General features: G+C 40.4%; 1 protein-coding gene across 1 annotated transcript in view; it reads right to left on the bottom strand.

The window, feature by feature from the left end:
- LOC147669893 (arylsulfatase H-like) overlaps nucleotides 1-21,170 on the bottom strand; it is a 528,148-nt gene that overhangs the window by 352,677 nt on the left and 154,301 nt on the right. The window lies entirely within an intron of this gene.

Below are 21,170 nucleotides of genomic sequence, written 5' to 3' on the forward strand. Positions count from 1 at the left end.
GAATATTTAAATACAAGCCATTGCAGTAGTCAAGTCTGGACAAGACAAGGGCCTAGACTACCGTTCGCTGACAGGATGTAGACAAAAAGAGCAGTATTTTCTTAGTCATTTTGATTAAAAATGGATGGAAGAAGCCATAGCATTGATTCGGTCCCCAAAACTAAGTTTCTCGTTGATAATGAATCCTAAATTCTTCACTTTCCTTACAGGAACAGGAGGCGATCCCATATCTTTAGGCCACCATCTAGAGGTCCAAAAAATAGGGTCATTGCCGAACAGGATGACCTCAGTCTTCTCAGAGTTCAATTTTAGACAGTTCTGTGACATCCATTTTCCAATTGCTCCCATGCAATCGTGGAACCTGTCTTTAATTCCTGAAGTCTGGCCAGGCCGCAGAGCCACCACTATTTGTGTGTCATCTTCGTATGAAGTCAAACTGAAGCCAAATGATCTGATCAGGATAGCTAATGAACTAACATAAACATTAAAAAGAGCGGGACTAAGGGAGAACCCCTGGGGTACTCCACACAGCAGTGAAAAGGGTTTAGAACTAAAATTACCCAATGCCACCGTCTGAGATCTGTTTGACAAAAAAGATCTAAGGGGGTCATGGGCTTTACCTTGGATACCACCTTCAACCAAACGGTCCATCAGAACATCATGATGGACCGTGTCAAAGGCTGCGGACAGGTCCAGCAGAATCAAGGCAGCTTTGCCTTCCCTGTCCACAGCTTCCCTGATCTCCTCTGTAGATTTTATCAATGCAGATTCAGTACTATGCCCTTTTCTGTACCCAAACTGAGTTGTATCCAGAGCGTTTTTCCCAATTAGAAAAGTGCTGAGCTGTGAATTTATATTTTTCTCAACCAATTTTGCTGGTAACGGAAGACGGGATATGGGTCGGAAATGATTTGGCTCCTTTGGGTCCATTTTGGGTTTTTTCAGTAGTGGCAGTATCAAAGCCGATTTCCAGGGCCTAGGGAAGAGTCCGACTTCAAACATTGCATTAAACAATGGCATGAGGACTAGCGCTACAGGCACATGTGCCTGTGTAATTATTGAGACTGGGCAGGGATCATAGGGGGAACCTGATCGGGCGGAGAGAAGAAGCTTTTCAGTATCTGTTCTGAACAGATCCTCAAATGTATTAAAAATCATCGGGGAGTCAGTAATTGGTAGCCTTCCCTCTGTCCGTGTAATTATTTCCTCAGAATTGGGGCGACTAAAGTTTAAAAAGATAGCTTCTACTTTATTCAGAAAGAACTTGGCAATGTCGTCGCAAAGTTTCTGACTTGCTTCGACTTTTGTCATAGTGGGGGAGACCAGACTAGAGACAGTTTTAAAAAGCTCTTTCGTAGAGTTATTTGCCAAAATAATTTATTTAGTGTAGAAGTTTTTCTTTGCTTCAAATAAGAGATGTTTGTAGATAGACACTTAGTCTATATTTTTGTTTGTCCTCTTCTAAATAGTATTTTCTCCAGATTCGCTCAAAGAGCTTACAGGAAGGTTTTTGTCTCGTCAGGTCTTCTGACTACCAGGGGTCTGTGGGATTTGTTCTTTTCAGGTGTATCATTCTAGCTGGGGCTAGCTTATTACAGGCTGAGTCTACCCAAGCTGTGTAATGAGTGACTGCTTCTTCTGGATCTGTAGATAACTGACCAATAGAGGCCAAAAGTACTGCCTGTAGGTCTGTGCTATCAATGGTGTTCCAGGATCTGCTTAGAATCTGGATCTTAGGGCCTTTCTCTACCGTAGGACAGACGTCGAGGAGAATTTCAAATTGAACTCCCATATGGTCAGTCCAAGTCAAAGGTAGTATGCCCATGAACTGTAGATTAGGATGGTTAGAGAAAATACCATCTAAAGTGTGTCCTGCCAAGGACGTGACCTGATTGGGGCCACCCGGGTCTCCTCAGACCACCTCTCAGCCTTCCATACAAAATGAAGTGTCGGAAGAACAATGGAGAATATACCAATAATTGTTTTATTCAGATGCACTCAGAGTGGAGCCCCATCTGCACAGTCTCGAAGAGTGTTACAGAGGGAACTGAAATCAACAAGCATAGAGATACATTATGTACATTTCATAGCTGGGCAAAGACAAGCCCACAATGGAATTTTCCAGGCTGATGCAGCTGGACAATAAAATACAAAAAATAGGTTTCGGTTCTTGTATCTCTCACAACCTAGCACAGTCCAAGGTTGTGGCGCCCACCACCAGAAAAGTGGGAGAGGGCCTTTTTCTAGAGGGAAAGTTATGCACTAATATGAACAGTCTATTTATTAGCGAAGCAAGATCTAACATTTCAGAAACTAAACTTAACAGAGGCTTTTTCTCAGAAACGGCAAAGGATTCGTTTTGATCATGATTCAAATGGTGCCTGAATAGAAAATGGTGCCACGAATGCTAACTTATAAAGGGCTCTGCATAAGCAACTCAGGTCCATTCTAACAGGGGTGCACAAGGAGGAGTAGCCGCAAAACCATCAAGCTGGTTTTTGGGGGGTTGGGCAGATACCAGATTGACACACCCTGCAGACTAAGGGCCCCATTAGGATGGCAGGCGGAAGGCACCCGCCAGGCCGCGGTAGTCACCGCCGGCCCGGCGAGGGTGATCTGCCCGCCATCCTCTCAGCAAAGACCCCCAGCCATATTACAATGGCTGGGGGGGTCCGCGGCGGACGGAAAGACCGTCCGCCGCTTTTTCGCCCGGTCGACAAATCGACCGGGCGGAAAAGGGTTCAATATGGTGGTGGTGTCCGTTAGACACTGCCAGCCACATTAGGATGTGTACTGGGACATGCCTTTCTGTGGCGGCATTGCCACCACAGAAAGGCATGCAGAGTCTGCCTGCGGGGGCCCGTTGTGGGCCCCCAGGGACTCCAGGGGGTGGGGGGTGCACATGATGGGTACCTATGGTACCCCCCTGCAGTTCCACGCACAACATGGCAGGCACTGCGCAGTGCCTGCCATTTTGTGCATGGAAGTGCCTGACATGCCTTCCTGGCATTGTGGCACGCGATGCTGAGTGCACCACACGCCGCAATGTCAGAAATGCAGGATGCGCCCACCAGTGTGGCAGGTGCATTCTAATCTCTGTAACGGGACCCCCGCACCTATGGCGGGCGGTCCCATTCCACGGCAGGATGGAGGGCGGACAAAGTCCACCCCCCCATCCTAATGGACCCCTAAGTGTTTATAAATTGTATCTTTAAATCACTTAAAAAAACGTGATGTTACAGTTAAGGATTGTAATTACATCTTACTTTTAATTAAAAAAAATCTTAAAAATTCACTGAAAAAAGGAGGGTTACAAAAAACTGTTAAAGTTAGGTCAAAAATATCCGTGACAATGTAACATTTGAAAAAAATAGAATTCACCAGTTATAGTTATTTCAAGTAACGTTGATTGGTGCAACTACAGTAACTAAGATGTGAGCTAACGCAATGCACCGTCTTTTCATATGCTGTAATCATGGAATCAAGGATGTCATAGATAATATGATGAGTGATGTAATATGTGGAGTAATTAGCAATGCATGGCAAGGGCACGAGTAAGAATTACAATTCTTAACTATAAAGTCGATTAATTTTTTTTAACGTGAGGTCATATTTTTTTACCATATAATATGCCAACCCCATGCCACAATGGCCTTTGACAGAACATGCAGTGGGGTTGGCCACAGGGCCTGGCCTGCGGCCAAGCCCTTCATCAAACCCCACCACAGCCCTACATAAGCCGGTGTCAAGACCAGCCTCTTCAGGTAGTGCTGCTTGTCTGGGGTCATGAGGTGCTGCATACACATGTTTACATTGGGCAATGCAACACCTCCACGCGGTTCAGTGACTAAATGTTGAGGTACAAAATATAGACTACCCAAAATATCGACTCTAAAATATCGAGCAACAGAATATAGAATGCCTATCTACAAACAGATAAGTACTAAAATATCGAGTACAACATATAGAATGTTAAAATATAGTTAACTAACATATCGAATTTTTTAAATGTATTAAAAATAATATAAAAGTAATTAAATAAACACTGTTAAATAAAACATAGTTAAAATAATGTAAAAAAGCTTAAAATGTAAAAATAATAAATGTAATGTAAAACATTTTTTTAACATATATATTTACTTATTATAACATAATTATTAATCTTTATTATAAAATATTTAAAACATTATTACAAATATATTTACATATATATAAATAGACCTAGTATCTAAATATAAAAACAAATAATAGATAATAATTTAAATAATTAAAGTAATACTCTTTATGTTAATTAATAATTTACAATAAATATATAAATATAACAAAATTAAAAACATTACATAGCTAAGGGAATAAAATTAATATTCACACTCCAACAATTGCAAAAGTAAAGAATTTGTTGGATAGTGGGAGGGTAAAAGTTACTATCCCCACTCCAGTTAGTGCAACAGTAGGGAAAGCGTTGGATAGCTTAGGGGTAAAAATTACTATTCCCACTCTAGTGAGTGCAACAGTAGGGAAAGCATTGGATAGCGTAGGGATAAAAATTACTATTCCGACTCCAGAGAGTGTAACAGTAGGGAAAACGTTGGATAGCGGGAGGGTAAAAATTACTATTCCCACTTCAGAGAATGCAATGGTAGGGAAAGCGTTGGATAGCGTTGGGGTACAAATTACTATTCCCCCTCCAATGAGTGCAACAGTAGGGAAAGCGTTGGATAGCGTAGGGGTAAAAATTACTATTGCCACTCCAGAGAGTGCAACAGTATGGAAAGCGTTGGATAGCGTTGTGGTAAAAATTACTATTCCTACTCCAGTGAGTACAATAGGGAAAGCGTTGGATAGCGTAGGGGCAAAAATTACTATTCTCACTCCAATGAGTGCAACAGTAGGGACAGCGTAGGGTTTCAGCAGGATTTTGGGCTCCCAAATATCTTTATTCTTTAAACTTAAATATCTCTGAAACTGCTGAATGGATTTATACTAAATCACAAAAAGCGCACTTTCTGGACCAACATCTAACTTTTTGGCAAATTAGGTATACTTCTGTTGAGTGGTTTGGGCTGTAATCGTGTTAAAAACATTTTTTAAATCCACAAAGACATAATATGGGGAAAACGCATTTTGAGTCCCCCCTTTTTTCTCTCCCCCGCTTGACAGATTAACCTAAAACTTTCAACACCGAAGCTGACCCAAAAATGGGAAGATTTTTGGAAGTTTTGGGAGGATTCGTCAAGCGGGGTCAAAATTATTTGCAAAACAATAAACACTTTTCCTCGGTAAACTTTGTTCCTACCTACTGGGTATCACAAGTGTATATATAAATATAGATTGTAGATATATATACTCACATACCCACACAGCACTCTCACACACCCACTCACAGACCCATACAACTTCTCATACATACACTCAGACTCATATAGCTACTTACACAATCATTTACAGACCCATACCACCACTCGCAGACTCACCCACACAACTAATCATACACCTTGCCACACACCCATAAAGCCACACACACATACACTATACAGTTATTCATGTACCCACTTAGAGACCCATACAACCATTGATACGCCAACTTGCTGACCCATACAGCTGCTGAGACACCCATTCACACCTGTACAGGCACTGACACCTCGTCACCCACACACAGACCCATAAACAACGTAATGCATCCCCTCACGACTCAGGGCCATGCACATGTCCACTTTATTAAAAGTGTTGTTCTGTTAAATTAATGTTTTTGGTTGCGAATGGAGCCGTGGATAAATCTCAAATTCTAAATGTACTGCTTTGTATTGGATGTGTTCTTTTGGTTTGTGGATTTACGACTGAGCAGAGTAAGAAATAATAAAAATTATTCAAACAGAAAATGACTCAATGTTTGGGAAAAGGGTTGGCTCTGATAGAGCCTTTGTGTGTATGGGGTGTAGAAGATAACTACACATAAAACTGGATGCAGTCTTTCAAGTTATTGAGTAACATCCGGTTTCCTTCTCTGAAGTGAACTCTATTTCTATATATACTGTACGTATCAAAGTGTGAATGCATATAGAGCACATGTTGTGGTCTCCGAGGAATGAAGAAACAGTCTGTGTTTCCTGGATTTACCGATCTGTGGACAGAATTAATTTGACCACTTCCACTTCTTCCTTTGGCAAATGTTGGTGAACACCAAGGCAGTGTGTAGGAAAAGTGCCATTAATTTACCGAAGGTAACCTTCATTAGGATTTCCAGTCCAACACCAGTAAATGTGCTGAGGTCATTGCCACTACAGTGCACAATCATAAGATCTGGATGTTATTAATCCACAATGCTTTCAACTAAAGGCAGCAATTGAGGCTACTTTAATCCTCTCTGGCCAACCAAGTAAGGACTATATTATATAACCCAAGTCCCTGTCAATGCCACTCTTGTAAGCACTTTCTCTGGCCCAAAACACAAAGCCAAACTCTGGCTATTTTGGAAGCAAACAGGAGTAGTACAAAGGAGAAGGCTGCAGCTGAATGAGACAGTTTTCAAAATGAAAACACACTTAAAATGGAGGAAAGCACCTACATTAAAAATTAACTTATTTGATTGGATGGTATTAAAATGTAGGTAGCTAAATGAGGTGGTAATTTTACGAAATAAGTAACTGCATCTCTAATTGGCCTTCAAAATCATGTCAAATAAAGTTGTGCTGGTTTGGATATGCTTATAATTCTAAACAGCCAACCACACCTGCTACAGTCACATTTTAAGTTAGTATGCTGCTCACAGAAAGTGTTATGAACTTTTGGCCTAGTGCTAACAGTCAGTGTTCCAAACATGGTTGGTATGGAAATGGAGCTAAAAATGCTCGCAGGGGAATAAAAAAATATATATATACTCGTAATCTGAACTGCAGAGTAGTACGGAAATATTCTTCCTTAGGGAGTGTTTGTGTTATAATATATTACTTTTTTGCAAAGTAAACTATACATTTCTTGGTTTAACAGCAGATGTTTACGTGGATTTATGGGCTGTGTGGATTCAAGAATACGCAGCGATGTTACAAGGGTCATTGCAATGAGCGCCTCTGTGGATTTGCGAAACCAGTCCAAACCACTACAAAATTGGGCTTCTTAACCGGAGTCTTAGAAAGGGTTAAAAAACAATGACCATTCAGAACTAGTATTACAAATGTAAAAAATTAAAGGAAGGGTATGATTTTCTTACTACATCAGTATCACTGAAAGCAGAGTGGGAAGGGTTACCATTAATGGTTTGTTTGTTCTGAGAGTGGTATACTATTCCTGTACTTTTGACTTCCGGTTTTCACTGACAATAGATTCTAACTGATACTGAGATAAAACTTGAAGAAAAGCAAAGCATTTCACAGGTATGTCAATTGTGGTGTACTTTGAAAAAGTATATGCTTATAAAAAGTTATGAGTGTATATAAGGTGCAATAAATTATGTAGGTTTTACACAATAGTAAAAGGGAAAAGAAAAGGGAGGGTAGATGACGATATTAAGATAATCCATAGGGTGCAGTAAAGGAGAAATAAAGATGTCTGAAGACAAAATATAGTTAATTTATTAAGCTGCAATGAATGAATGTGTTTGGAAGTAGATGTAGGTGATTGATTACACTATATAATTTGATATTATTTTATTTGCACCCACACACACAATGAGGCAAGCACTCATACAACCAGTTACAGTGCAGAAAGCACATATCTATGCATCACTTATATAGCTAGATAGAGATTGACACACAGAGGCCGATCAATTAAATAATTTACACATTTTTCGACATGCGTCACCCCTAAGGTAGGCCGTAGGAAGGCCATGATGTAGGGTGCTATTTAGTTAAAAGGTAAGATGTGATTTTAACTTTCACTGAGTTACACATGCACTTACAGTCCCATATGCCCAGTTAGAAAAACCAAAGGGGATGATGGACGGAGCGTTGACAATACAAACACTCACCCCCCAGTCAACTGATCTGGGTTTAATCCATCACCGTTCTTTAGCTCACTCCGCCACCCCAGTTCAGACATGGCCATATGCAAATCAGTCTGACCTTGTGCCTCGTGGGAACAGTCCAGCCCGAACTGCCAAGCCATGTCTTCCCTGGACCAGAATCAAGCTTCCCAGGACCGGTTTCTGGCATTACAGCCGTCTTCAGCCGGGCTTGCTTGAATACAGTGGCAAAGTGAGCAAGGGACTCACGTCTGAGCATACCCTGCCAACTTAGGGCGAACAAAGAAAAAACAAAAAAAAAAATGATGGATTTAGGCCCAGATCTCTGTACTTGGGTGAATGTATGACATTGTTCTGCATTCTGTCCATCACCTGTTGTTGTTTGCATTTGTCACCCCGAGTGAGACGGGTATGCTCAGACGTGAGCCTCGTGCTCTCCATGCCACTGGAATCAAGCTATCCAGGCAGATGAGGGCTGAAAGCCCGAAACCGGTCCTTAGATGCTTGTTTCCAGTCCAGGGAGGACCTGGCTTGGCAGTTCGGGCTGGACTGCTCCCATGGGGCACAGGGTCAAGACTGATTTGCATATGGCTGGGTTCAAACTGGAATGGCATGGTGAGCATAAAAACGATTGATTTAGGCCCAGATCTCTGTACTGGGGTGAATGTATGACATTGTTCTGCATTCTGTCCATCACCTGTTGTTTTTTGCATTTGTCACCCCGAGTGAGACGGGCATGTTCAGACATGAGTCCTGTGCTCTCCATCCCACTGGAATCAAGCTATCCAGGCTGATGAAGGCTGAAAGCCCGAAACCAGTCCTTGGATACTTGTTTCCAGTCCAGGGAGGACCTGGCTTGGCAGTTCGGGCTGGACTGTTCCCATGGGGCACAGGGTCAAGACTGATTTGCATATGGCTGGGTTCAAACTGGAATGGCATGGTGAGCCTAAAAACGATGGATTTAGGCCCAGATCTCTGTACTGGGGTGAATGTATGACATTGTTATGCATTCTGTCCATAACCTGTTGTTTTTTTCATATGCCCAGTTATACTTTCAGTCTCTCACCCACACTGCGACTCACACAACTTTTTACAAAAACAAAGAGCCACTCATACACCCAAACACACAGCGACCAAGGCACTTACACATTCAATCACATACCCACACAGCACTTATGTCTCCAGCAGTAACAGAGCCAGTTGCACACACTTTTTTTACCACAATACTCACTAACACAGCCAGTAAGCAATCCATACATTCACTTACACACAGATTTAATGACCCAGAGAGTTGTTAAGTGAGCAAGTCATATGCGGACATAGTGTTACACATCCAGTGTACACACCCAGAAAGGCACCGATTGACTCAGTCAGATATGTATTCAAGTACTGACACAACCAAGTTACTCATCCATACAATAATAAACACATGAATACATGCACAAGAAAAGAAAGATGCACTCTGATTGAAGTCAGTCAGGAAACATATGTAGTCCAAAATTCTTCTCTTTATTAAAGTTGTTTGTCTTTTTAAAACCGGCACACAGCCATCGTGTTTTGTTCCCTAGTGCCACTGGAACTTCCTCAGGGCGTGCGAAAGAGTCAGAAAAATTAATATAACCGAAATATTCCCAAAAAGTCCATTGAGGTGTATCGTCACCTACTTATGTTGCCCAATTAGGTTCAGTCCAAATATCTCTTGAACATAGACAGTTCTTCCAGAAGGATATATTATGTGTTATGTAGCACAAATGTAAAAAAACAGCCGCTCCCCTTTGCTCTAAGAGGACAAGTATGACTAGTACCAAAACAATAATATCTTTGAACGGATCATAAGGGCATCCGAAATGTAATGCTCCAGAGCACACAGTCGTCCTCAGATTTAGAGCAAGCAGCTGTAGAAAATGCCCAAATTTGTGTTCTTCCAAGGCAAGCAGAGAACGAGCCATTCCAGTTTGCGGTTTGATGTTCAATTTATTAGGGCAAAAAGACAACGTGTTTTGGCCTCTGAAGGCCGATACGTGTTGTCTTTTTGCCTTAATAAATGTCTTTGTTTTAATGTAAAGCTAAATTTATTGTTTATTTGCTTTTCAGACATCCACTTGTATTTTCAAAGGAAGATTCCCAATGTCAAAAACAAACAAGAAGAAAAATAGAAGAAACAGTACTATCTGCTTAAAACTGACAGTGAAAAGGGACATAATGCAGAGAATGTGCTTATTGAGAAAAGAGATGCTAGTAGGTGAACTAAGACGTTTCTTAAAATATCATGAGAACAAATGCAAAATATTAAAAAATGTGCAAATAAAAAGTGAGGATTGAAAACAAGTCAGAAAGGAGAAGGAATAAGTGGCATTGAAAGTAAAAATGTTCTCAGCAAACAGCTAGTTTGACAAGGAGACAAACAATTTGACGACATTCAAGTGAGAATGTTTTGTAGTAGCATTAAACTGAATTTGATTTGAAACATGAGGGAAAGCAAAAGAAGGACAACATTGAAGCAAAAACAGCATATTGAGACTGTAGTTGATAAAACATTTGCTCTGAAGCAAAACGTATTCATCTTGATACTTAACAGAATGAGAACACTGGATAAAACAGTGTTGTCTATGAAGAAATGTACTAATGCCTTATTAATTAAAGTAATTTTTGTAAACGTTTCAAAGGAGAATAGAAGCATACATCTAGTACTGAGGTTTTCGTTAATGTAGAAAACACATTACTGCCTGTAGTTGAAACAACTGTTCAATGCTATGATGTAAATGTAGGATTCCTATAGAAAATGAGGAGATGGTCGCTAGAAGTGTAGATGGAGAGATAGCTGAAGAGGTACAAGGAAGGCATAGGTATGCCTTTGTGTATAAAGTACTTGATTCTAATATCAAGTATTTGTAGAGTTTGGCAGGAATCAATTGATGTTTTAACACATTTTCTATGTCAATTTCCAGATAGAAGTGTGAAGCAGAAAATTGCAAGCTTGCAAGGTTTAGTTCCAAGCAAAGTTAGGAAATACACTTATTTACAAGGACACTCACATGGGTGTCTACCCAGGAAAGTGTGCACAAGTCCCTTTCATCATTTTAGAATGTTAGCTGTAAATCATTCAAAAATGCTTAAATAATTTAGAAGTCTTTACTGTGTAAATAGTCCTGCATTGTCTTTAGTACTGTTATTTGGTACAGTATCAGAGGTTAGAAATGTTTGTGAAGATATTCATGTATGTTTCATTGGTGCTAAGGAGGATTCTAGGCAAAATGAGAGATTGGTATGGTCACGTTTAGAGGAAGAGAACACAGGATGTTAATACTGATAACTGCATGATAAAATAGCAACATTTAATGCAGTTTCTACATAGAAACCAAACTATGATGCCTATTAGGATGGCGGACGGACCTGCGTCCGTCCGCCACCCGAGGTGGTGGGACTGTCCCCAGCGGCGGTCCCTCCGGTGCAATTAGGATGTGACCGCCACCCTGGCGGTCACATCCTGTATCTTTAACCTTGCGGTGGGTGCTGCTTGAAGCAGCACCCGCCGCAAGGTTAAAAATGCATGTTTTACATTTACATGCACAAAGCGGCAGGCACCGCTTTGTGCATGTAAATGCTGGGGGGTACCGTAGGTACCCCCCCATGTGCACCCCCACCCCGACGCCCTGGGGGCCTGCAACGGGCCCCCAAAGACCACATGCTTTTCCACGGCAGAAAAGCTGCCGTGGAAAAGCATGTTTAAATGCACATCGTAATTTGGCTGACGGTGTCTTGCAGACACCGCCACCAAATAGCCCTTCACACCCCGTGGATCAGCGGCGGACAGACCTGCCGTCCGCCGCAGGTCCCACCGCATTCCCACCACCATCCTAATCTGGCGGTGGGTGTTTTCTGTGGCCGCAGCAGTGAATCTGCATCCTCCAGGCCGGCGGTGGCTTCCGCCCGCCCAGAGGATGCGGATTCACCGCCATCCTAATCGGCCCCTATGTTTGTATATGTTTTGACGCACTCACACAAAAGCCAAATTCTAAATGTAGATTTATTCTCAAAATATGAGCAAGAAAACAGATAAGTGGCTAAAATGTATTTGTGGAAAACAGTTTGATTTGTCAACATGTCAGATTGTATGCAAGTATTGCTATGACAAATTAGAGGACAACAAAATCCTTGCAAGAGCAGTACATAATAAGTTACAGTTGGTTCAAATTCCAGAGAAACTTCAACATCTACATGTTTATGAAACAATACTGATACAATCTATACACCCTTTTCAAGCAATAGTTCATTTGGAATCAAAGACTGGGAAACTACCACCAACTGAGCTACAGAGAGGTAAAGCTGTGTACTTCCCTGTAGATTTTAAATGTAATATTGAAACTGTAGGTGCAGAGAGAGAGATATAGATTAACCGCTTATTATTCTAGTGAATAGTGTGCACACAAAAAACAAACAAATCTAGAAAGAACTAGTGGATATGAATAAGGTAACAAAAGCTATATTCTACTTCAAATCAAATAATGTGTATTATAAAGATGTAAATGTTCTTACAGATGAAAGTTGTATGAAGGAAGAAATGTTACCTTCAAGTGAACAGTTTTAAAAAGTGCATAGAACTAAATCTGAAGAAATATGAGCACTACAGTATCCATCCACTGCCTTAAAAAATGCTATGGAGGATGTCATTGAACTAAACCTGATGAAACAAGCTAAAGGAGCTCCGAATAAGTGTGTGGGAGAAAGGTTTACAGGCTCGCTGTTTTCCACAACTATTTCTAACTAGAGTAGGTGGATGGTATGATGACCTCGCAGTGAAAATACCAGCAGCTGAGTATAGGTTAACCAGATTATATTCTGTGGACCCTAGATGTTGTCAAAGTATTCCATATATATTCCATCTGGTATTTGAAAGTGATTTGTAGGGACTATCATACACTGTTAACCATATTCAAGTCAAGTCAACCATATTCTTAAGGCAGGAGTTAATATACAAAATATATCGACAAAAGGCTTTGTGAGCAAAATTTATGGAAAGGATGAGAAGTTTGAATACACATTGATAAATGTGATGGTATGCTAATGTGGTACCAATGAATATTGGTATCACCATCATGGTGAACTAAAATGTATGTTAAGAAATTTAGGTGCACCAACTTGATTTGAGACCCTCAGTTATGCAGACTACACATGGAATGACTTACATGACTTTTTGGTGGAAGCAAACTAACATTAAGGACATCAATTTCAAGACAGCAGGAGAACTTTGCGCTTTATATTCTGCAAATGTTTGAAGGTATGTTAACCATAGATTTCAAGCCATGTTCTCCTTCAGCTGCAAAAGAAAATACACCTCTTTAAGAAGTTAATGATTTATTTTGGCGTAGAGAGTACCAAGCAAGAAGTGCCCCTCCTATTTATATGTTTTTCTGGCTATAAGATACACCAAAATTTGGACGAGGCACAGATGAGTCTGCACTTTCCTTCATAGAACAGTATGTTTACATGTACCATCCCAAAAGACAGTGACGAAAAATGCCTAAAACAGCAAGTTCTGCATGTTCAATCATATGGATGTGGGAAGGACTGTCAGTGGAAATACAGAGCAAAAGGAAACTTACACTAAGGGGCCGATTCCAATCCGGTAAAATAACTGTCCGTACGATTCGCATCCGGAGCCGTCTCCGTACGACTCGTACACACGCCGTATGATACGACGAGTACCATCCGGACCGGGGAATCAGGACGCGATTTGTGCGGTCCACGTCAGGTAAGGGGGATTCGTACGGAAAAGCGCACAATCACATACACACCGTACGGCGCGTACACCCCATGATCGCAGGGGTACGCGCCGTACCCCTGAGATCATGGGGGGTACGCACCATACACCCAGCGTACATGGGGTACGCACCGTACACCCAGCGTACATGGGGTATGGTGCCGTACCCCTACGAGCATGCGGGGTACGCGCCGTACCCGGGGGGGCCGTTCCGTACCTGTTTCGGCGCGAACTCTTTTACGGCTCTTTTCAGCTCCCGTAGAAACAGGGTAGTACGGTGCGTACCCGACACGTATTGTACTTGCTGGGTCATATAAACCAGCCATCAACCGTACATATGTCGTGTACAGTGGGTTCAGAGTGAGAATCATACGGAGATTAGAGTCGTACGGTCTCTGTACGATTCGTATGGAGTCCAGCTGCTGGTACGAATCGTACTTCGTCGTACGTATGGGGGACGTTGCAGGGTACGAATCGTACGAGAAAAACGCTCTGAACGGCTATTCGGAGCGGTTTTTATCGGATCGGAATCGACCTCTAAATGTATTCTTGGATTACCAAGACCTGTTATTTTAAAAACCAGAGTCAACAGGTTTTTTTATCTGTATTGAGACATACACTTACTCGAAAATCACAGAAAAACATACACAACCTGAGAAGAACAGAGGCTTAGAAATATATAAATGACTACAATCCTGTACTACTGAAAATGTGGAATGCCAATATGGGTACTCAATTGGTAGCAGGCAACTCCAGTCCATAGCTGTTGCTCGTTATGTAACTTCATACATAAAATCTGGGAAGACTGAGATGAAGGATATCTGGGAAAAGATTTCTGATGAAAAGTCTTTAACCTCATAGCTGCTATTACACATTCCTCCCCAGTGCTGCGCTGTCCATTAGAACTAGTGCTGAATGGACGTTCAATGGTCGTGCGCAGCACTGGGGAGGTAGCGCTGCTGACGACCATTGGCCGTCAGCAGCACTTAAGGGGTTAACAAAGAAACTGTACAGCTTCAATTTGAAGATGCTTTCACACAGGGAAATTGTATCCTATGAATGCTATTACCGGTTGAGTTCAGCTAGTCTCCATTCTAAGTTGAGAGGAATTGTTTTGGTGAGTCTAGGCGTAGTATTTATGCAAATGAAAGTGGGTTAAAGTCCTTTCCTGGAATTCAGTACCTTGCAAAATGTGACCCAGAAAGCGCAGACATTGTCAAAACAAAAATATTGGAAACTTACTATCCAAAAAGGAGTCTACATCTTGAAAATGTATGTCTTTATGAAATACTTCAGAACTAGAGATTATGAAACAATGTCACAGAAAATGTAGATGAGTTGGCTGTGATGGTTGTTTGGTCAGACACAGCAAAGTCAGTCTAATTCACCTTAGAAAACTGAGTTGCCCGACTGCTGAAAAAAGAGAGTCTACCTATTTTGCACTTTTGCACCAATTCACATCTTGGTGTTCTGAATCAGAATTACTAGGAGAATTTGACTGCTATGAAGGCTCTTTCAATGCTGCAAAGGATACTATTGAGTGTTCAGTATTCCCAAACTATGTGAACAGGTTAAATGATGAACCTGAACCTCAATAAAACAAATGCTGCTGAGGTAGCCAAGGAGAGTTTGGAGAGCAGCCAAAGTTCAGGTTTTCAAAGTAAAGATCCACCTAGACAGCCAGTGATTGAAAATGAAGCTGCTACTGCAATGAATAGGGTGGACACTGCAATGGAACAAGCAAGACAGGAAACAAATCATTTGGAAGACTTAGTTGAACAACTAATGATGAGCAAAAGCAAATATATGGAGATAAAAGCCAAAAGTTCAGCATGGATTGCCCCATGACAGGAAAGAGTGTGCATGCACATCATTTAAGTCTATACTGTTGTATTTCAGTTGGCAAGCTGGTACAGGTATAAGCTTTTTAAAACAAGTTCTCACTGCTCTCCTACAGAAGACCACAGACTAAATTATCATTTGTAGTTACAGCACCCACTGGATCAGCTGCATACAATATCAAAGGAATTACATTACATCGACTTTTGATGCTGCTTGTGGAACATGACAACAAACTGTAATACAAAAATATATCCAATGAAGCTTGCCATGAAGTGTTGAGAGTGCTTAACAAGTTAAAGTTATTAATCATCAATGAGGTAAGCATGGTCTCAAACTTGATGCCTGCCTTTGTACATCTGAGAATGCAGCAGATTCTACGAACATACTACAATGTCTTATTTAGAGAAAAACACTTATTTTCTAAGATCTACTGCAACTTACGGCTGGAGGATGGTATCTGAGATGGGGATGGATCCCAACATAGTTAAAGTTTTGTATAAATTGCATTTGGATCTTGTGGCTTCAGTTAGATATAACCAAGAGGGGAGGTTGTCTGAACATATAATGTTACACGGGGGCACATCATGATTGCATCTTGGCCCCTTATATATGTATCTTGTATATTAACAATTTGGGGCTGAAGTTGTGTAGGGCTTATAAGGATGTACCAAGGGTAGGTTCTCCGCTTATACTGGCTCTTCTTTATGTAGATGATGCTGTCCTAATTTCGAGGACAGTGGTAGGGCTCCAACATCTGGCAAAGTATTTTTTATCTCTTACGAGCTCTTTGGATTTATGCACTTCCTTTTCACAATTTCATACTATGGTAGTCGGGAAAAGGAAAAAACATAACAAATGTTCTGGGAAAGGAGCCAAACTCGTGAAGGTATCAATTTTTCTATATTTGGGGATCCTTTTTGATGATCAAGGTTCATGGATTCCTCAAAGGAAAGCAAAAAAGAAATGCCTTCACAGGTCGCTGCAGCTATTTTAAAATGTTCTCACAGAGTAGGGGCAAAGCCGGTTCAAGCACTTATTAAAGTATTCTGGCAAAGTGCATCTTGGCAGCCAGTTACTGTAGTACTATTTGGAGGTTCACAGATTAAAAGGATCTGCAAATTGCAGAGAATAAATGTCAAAATCAGTTATTATCTGTCCCCAGTCTGTACCTTTCTTTATCTTGCATGAAGAGCTGGGAATGGGGTATATTGCCAACCACTTAGCACTTGCACCTCTGCGGATTAGGAGTTGGTACAGTAAGGATTTAGTGCTTAACCGAGCAGTGGCAAAGAACTACCTTTCTATGGATAGGGCTTTAGATGTCCCTTGGCTCAAATATTTAAAGAGTGTTATGGGTGAATTAGGACATCTCGCACTCTGAGAGCCTAACCAATATAACCCAAAAAAGATATGATTTGGATGAAAAAGCATTTTCTTCAGCTTAGGTGCAAAGAAAGAGAGGCACATCAACTCACCAAACCTACTGGGCTGATCATATATTTTATTAAAAACCTGTTCACACACGGAGCCCATTTTGATTTTAGTCACATCTCCCCATCAGTGTTTATTGAGTAGATTTAGGTTAGGTCTTTTACATTGGTCCCTGGTGGTCCCACAGGGGAAACATAAGGCGGCTGAAATTGGACCCTGTTCATGTGACAACTTTTTCCCTAAAGATACTATGGGTTTCATTATGTTTTGTTACAATTTTACAATTATTTTGTCCTTGTTTAACGAGAAGCGTTTTAATTCTTTCAGACCAGCTATGGTGTACCTGCAAATATTGCCTAGTCCTGTTGTCTGTTTTAGTGTTGTTAGTTTCTGATTGGTAGAGGGGTGCACAGAATCAGAAGATAGTGCCAAGTTAAATTATTTCTTTTCATTATTAACTTTTTGGAAGCACAGCTGTCTCTGTTTTTATTTAAGCTCCATTTTTATGGTATTATGCATTTTTTATGTTTTTTTATTTGCTTTTATGGTTTTATATTAACCAAATAAAGCTTTTTTGATAGTGAGGATGACAGCCTGTGTTCAAAACACTGCTTCACAATGAAACTTTGAATTCTTTGGGAAGCATTGGAAATGTTGATATTTGGTTAAACTTCCAATACAAATAATATCTTGGGAATATGCGACAAGCATATGACATTGAATATGGTAATATTCTGAAGGATATTAGAGTAGGTGTTCATTCAAAAGAGGGAAATCATTTGTTAGAAAGTCATCTTTTTAAAAAACTGGTTCCAATGAAGAAGACAACAGCAGAGCTAATGTTCACTTTAATTCAAGTAGGAGAACCAACTGTGTACCTAATGCTTACACTAGCAGGCGTGAGCCTCTCTCAAAACAGAATAGGTGGAATTGACGAAAGAAGGAATTTTGGAACTGACAGCCAAGAGACAAAATGGAACACCAGGGAGTCACAGTATTCCTAAATAAAAATTGCAAAGAAAAGTGGATTAATTGGAAAAATCTGTTTCACAAACTGCAGGACTAGAGGAATGTTTACTTGTTTGCAAAACTGTAGAGTAAATTTGTGTCAAAATGCAAATGTTGAGGAAGGACTAGTTAATGATGCTATGGGTAAAGTTATTGATTTCATTTACTTTCCTGAAAGGAGTGAGGTGGAATACCTAGCGATAAAATGTTATCAGATTGCTGGCGTAAAGCAGATTGGAAGGTCCGCTGCTTGTGAAAGACTTATTTGTTCACAGAAAAGGTTTCACTTTCTCTGGCATACACTGTTACTATTCATAAATCTCAAGGTTTGTGTGTAGATGCAGCATTTGTTAATATTGGCAGTACAGTGTTTAGGGAAGGTATGTCATATGTAGCCTTATTTCGAGTTAGGACATTGACCGGTTTGTATTGAGTTGTATTTGATGATAGCAAAGTAAATGCATATCCAAGTTGTGTGAAAGAATACAACCAATTAGGAAGTCTTTATGCTCCTTATTCGGGACAGTAACTAGTTTATAAAAAATGTTCCATCTGTCCAAAGCAAAAACTTATAAAGGAGTGTAGTAATGTTGAAAAGAAGGAAAAGAAGAACACTGAAGTTCTTAAAAAAAAATTGACAATGAGGAAGATATTGTTGGTTACCAATTGTCAAATACTTCTGGCATTAATTGCTATGCTAATGTTGGTCTAAACGTACTCTACATTACCTCATGTTGCTTATGCAATTTAACAGAAACAGAAGATGTTTTGTTCTGCAATATGTATTTTGTTACAATGTCTGCATAGTGACAGAACTAAAATACATTGTGTGCCACACATTGGAGACCTTGCTGATATAAGTAGTGGATCTGTACAGTTTACACCAAACACTCAACAGGATGCACAAGAGCTTTTAGTGGTGATGGTTGCAGTTATAGAAGAAGAGGAGATACCTATAAATGAATTATTTGGACTTACTAACTCATGATACCATGAATATGAAGATTGCTCATTCAAATCAAGTACAGAAATATTTATTTAACACTACCAGATTGCAAAACTGTGACTTTTGACAGATTGTTCAAACAAGCTACACAAAACAATACCTTCCCACATTGTTGATCAGATCGTATGTCAACACTACGAGTACAAAGAAGTGGTAAGTATCTTATTGTAATGCTACAACGATGCAGCACAGACAGCAGTAAATTGGAAACAGAGATTACAAACTTCAAAGCAGGACACATATCTATTTGTGGAAAAATGTATACTACAAGGGCCATCATATTTCATGAAGAAGAATTACATCTGGTCACTATACTATTTTAAAAGTAAAAGTAGATGGACAGAATGTTATGATAGAAACCTCTAAATCAAAGACAGACTAATTTTTAATCTACAAAATTCTTATCTTTTGTTTCAGGAATCATACTTTTAAGGAGGATTAATGTTGGAAAAGTGGTATAATGTATTTCTACTAGATCCATTATCAGTATTTATGATATCATTCGGGTGATGTATTTATAAGGCTTACCATAAGGTGGTGTGCCTTAAATATCTATTAGTAGTTTGTCTAAAGAGGGTCTCATTTTCAGCATACAGTGTCTTAATTTACTAGTGCTCATTTGTTCATATTAAGAAGGTATGCATTGTTGAAATTAGAAGTTTATTTTTAATTTTTTTAAATTGTAATACTAATTCATATTTTTATTGAGCTTTTAATACAGATCAATGACACCATTTATTGGAGTAATGTAGTTTGCCAATTAGTTTCTTCCATAACATTACACATTCAGGATGATCCAAAGTACAATTCAATTTAGACTCACGTATACTACTATATAGACACTCAAACACTGATAGAGATATTCACAAACCCAAATCACACACTGATACACACATCAATACAGCCACTCTCATACCCAGCTACACACCAATACAGCCACTCAGATACTCACACACAGATACAGACACTCTCATACCCACATACACTGACACAACTACTCACATAGACACATACATACCCATATAGCCACTCACACACCCAGTCAATCACCCATACAGCCAGTTACTCACCCATGCAGTCACTCATGTAGCAATTCACTCTCCCATACAGCCATTCACACTGATATTCACTCACCCTTACACTCACTCACAGACCCACTCTCACCCATGCAGCCACTCACATACCCACTCACTTACCAATACAACCACTCACAGATACTCAATCACCCATTCAGCCATCCCCAGGCTACTCACTCAACCATACAGGAAATCACACAACCACTCACTCACCCATATAGCCAATCACACAGCCACTCACTCACCCATATAGCTGCTCACTCTTCCCATATAGCCTCTTACACACCCATTCACTCACCCATACAGCCACTCACACACCCATACAGCCAATCCCTCACCCATACAGCCACTCATTCACCCATACAACCACTCACACAGTCACTCACTCACTCATACAGGCAATGATAAAGCCATTCATCCATAAAGTCATTTACTCACCCAGATGACCATTCACTGCCAGTAGGAAAGTGCCCTTTTGTATGGTTACCCCCAACTTTTTTCTCTGTTTGCTGTGGTTTTCGAACTGGAAAGGCAAATGGGACCTGCAAACCAACCCCAAGTACCAGTGCTCTTTCCCTCAAAAGGTAAAGGTGAATTGGTACACCCAATTGTCAAAATGCTTTAACCCCCCCTTAAAATTCCCTAGCATATGGCACCAGTGGCACCCATGGCAAGGATTTTTGAGCCGTCACAAGGGCTGCAGTACTATTTGTACCACCCTGAGTGACCCAAGTAAAAGTAAAGTCTGCAGGGCTTCTACCGCAGCCTACTGAGCGACTTTTCTGCTTGTGTCCGACTCTGCACACATCATGTGTGTGGCAAGGTCACTTCACTGCCTTAAGGTATCTAAGACACCCCTAGAGTAGGCCTCCTAAAGCCCAGAAGGCAGGGTGCATCATCTTAATGGTGAAGGAATATATGTACAGACATATATACCTCTTTAGTAACCTTGCCCCTCGAGTTTACTGTAAGTCACAGGCAGTCAGTCAGTCAGTAAAACTTTATTCAATCTAACTAAATGACATAGATCATAAAAGTATACCATTTTAAAAAGAAGCAGCTTAAACATCCTCTTAAAGAGTCAATACA

Source organism: Lissotriton vulgaris, unplaced genomic scaffold (genome assembly GCF_964263255.1).
Source record: "Lissotriton vulgaris unplaced genomic scaffold, aLisVul1.2 SCAFFOLD_269, whole genome shotgun sequence".
NCBI lineage: Eukaryota > Metazoa > Chordata > Amphibia > Caudata > Salamandridae > Lissotriton > Lissotriton vulgaris.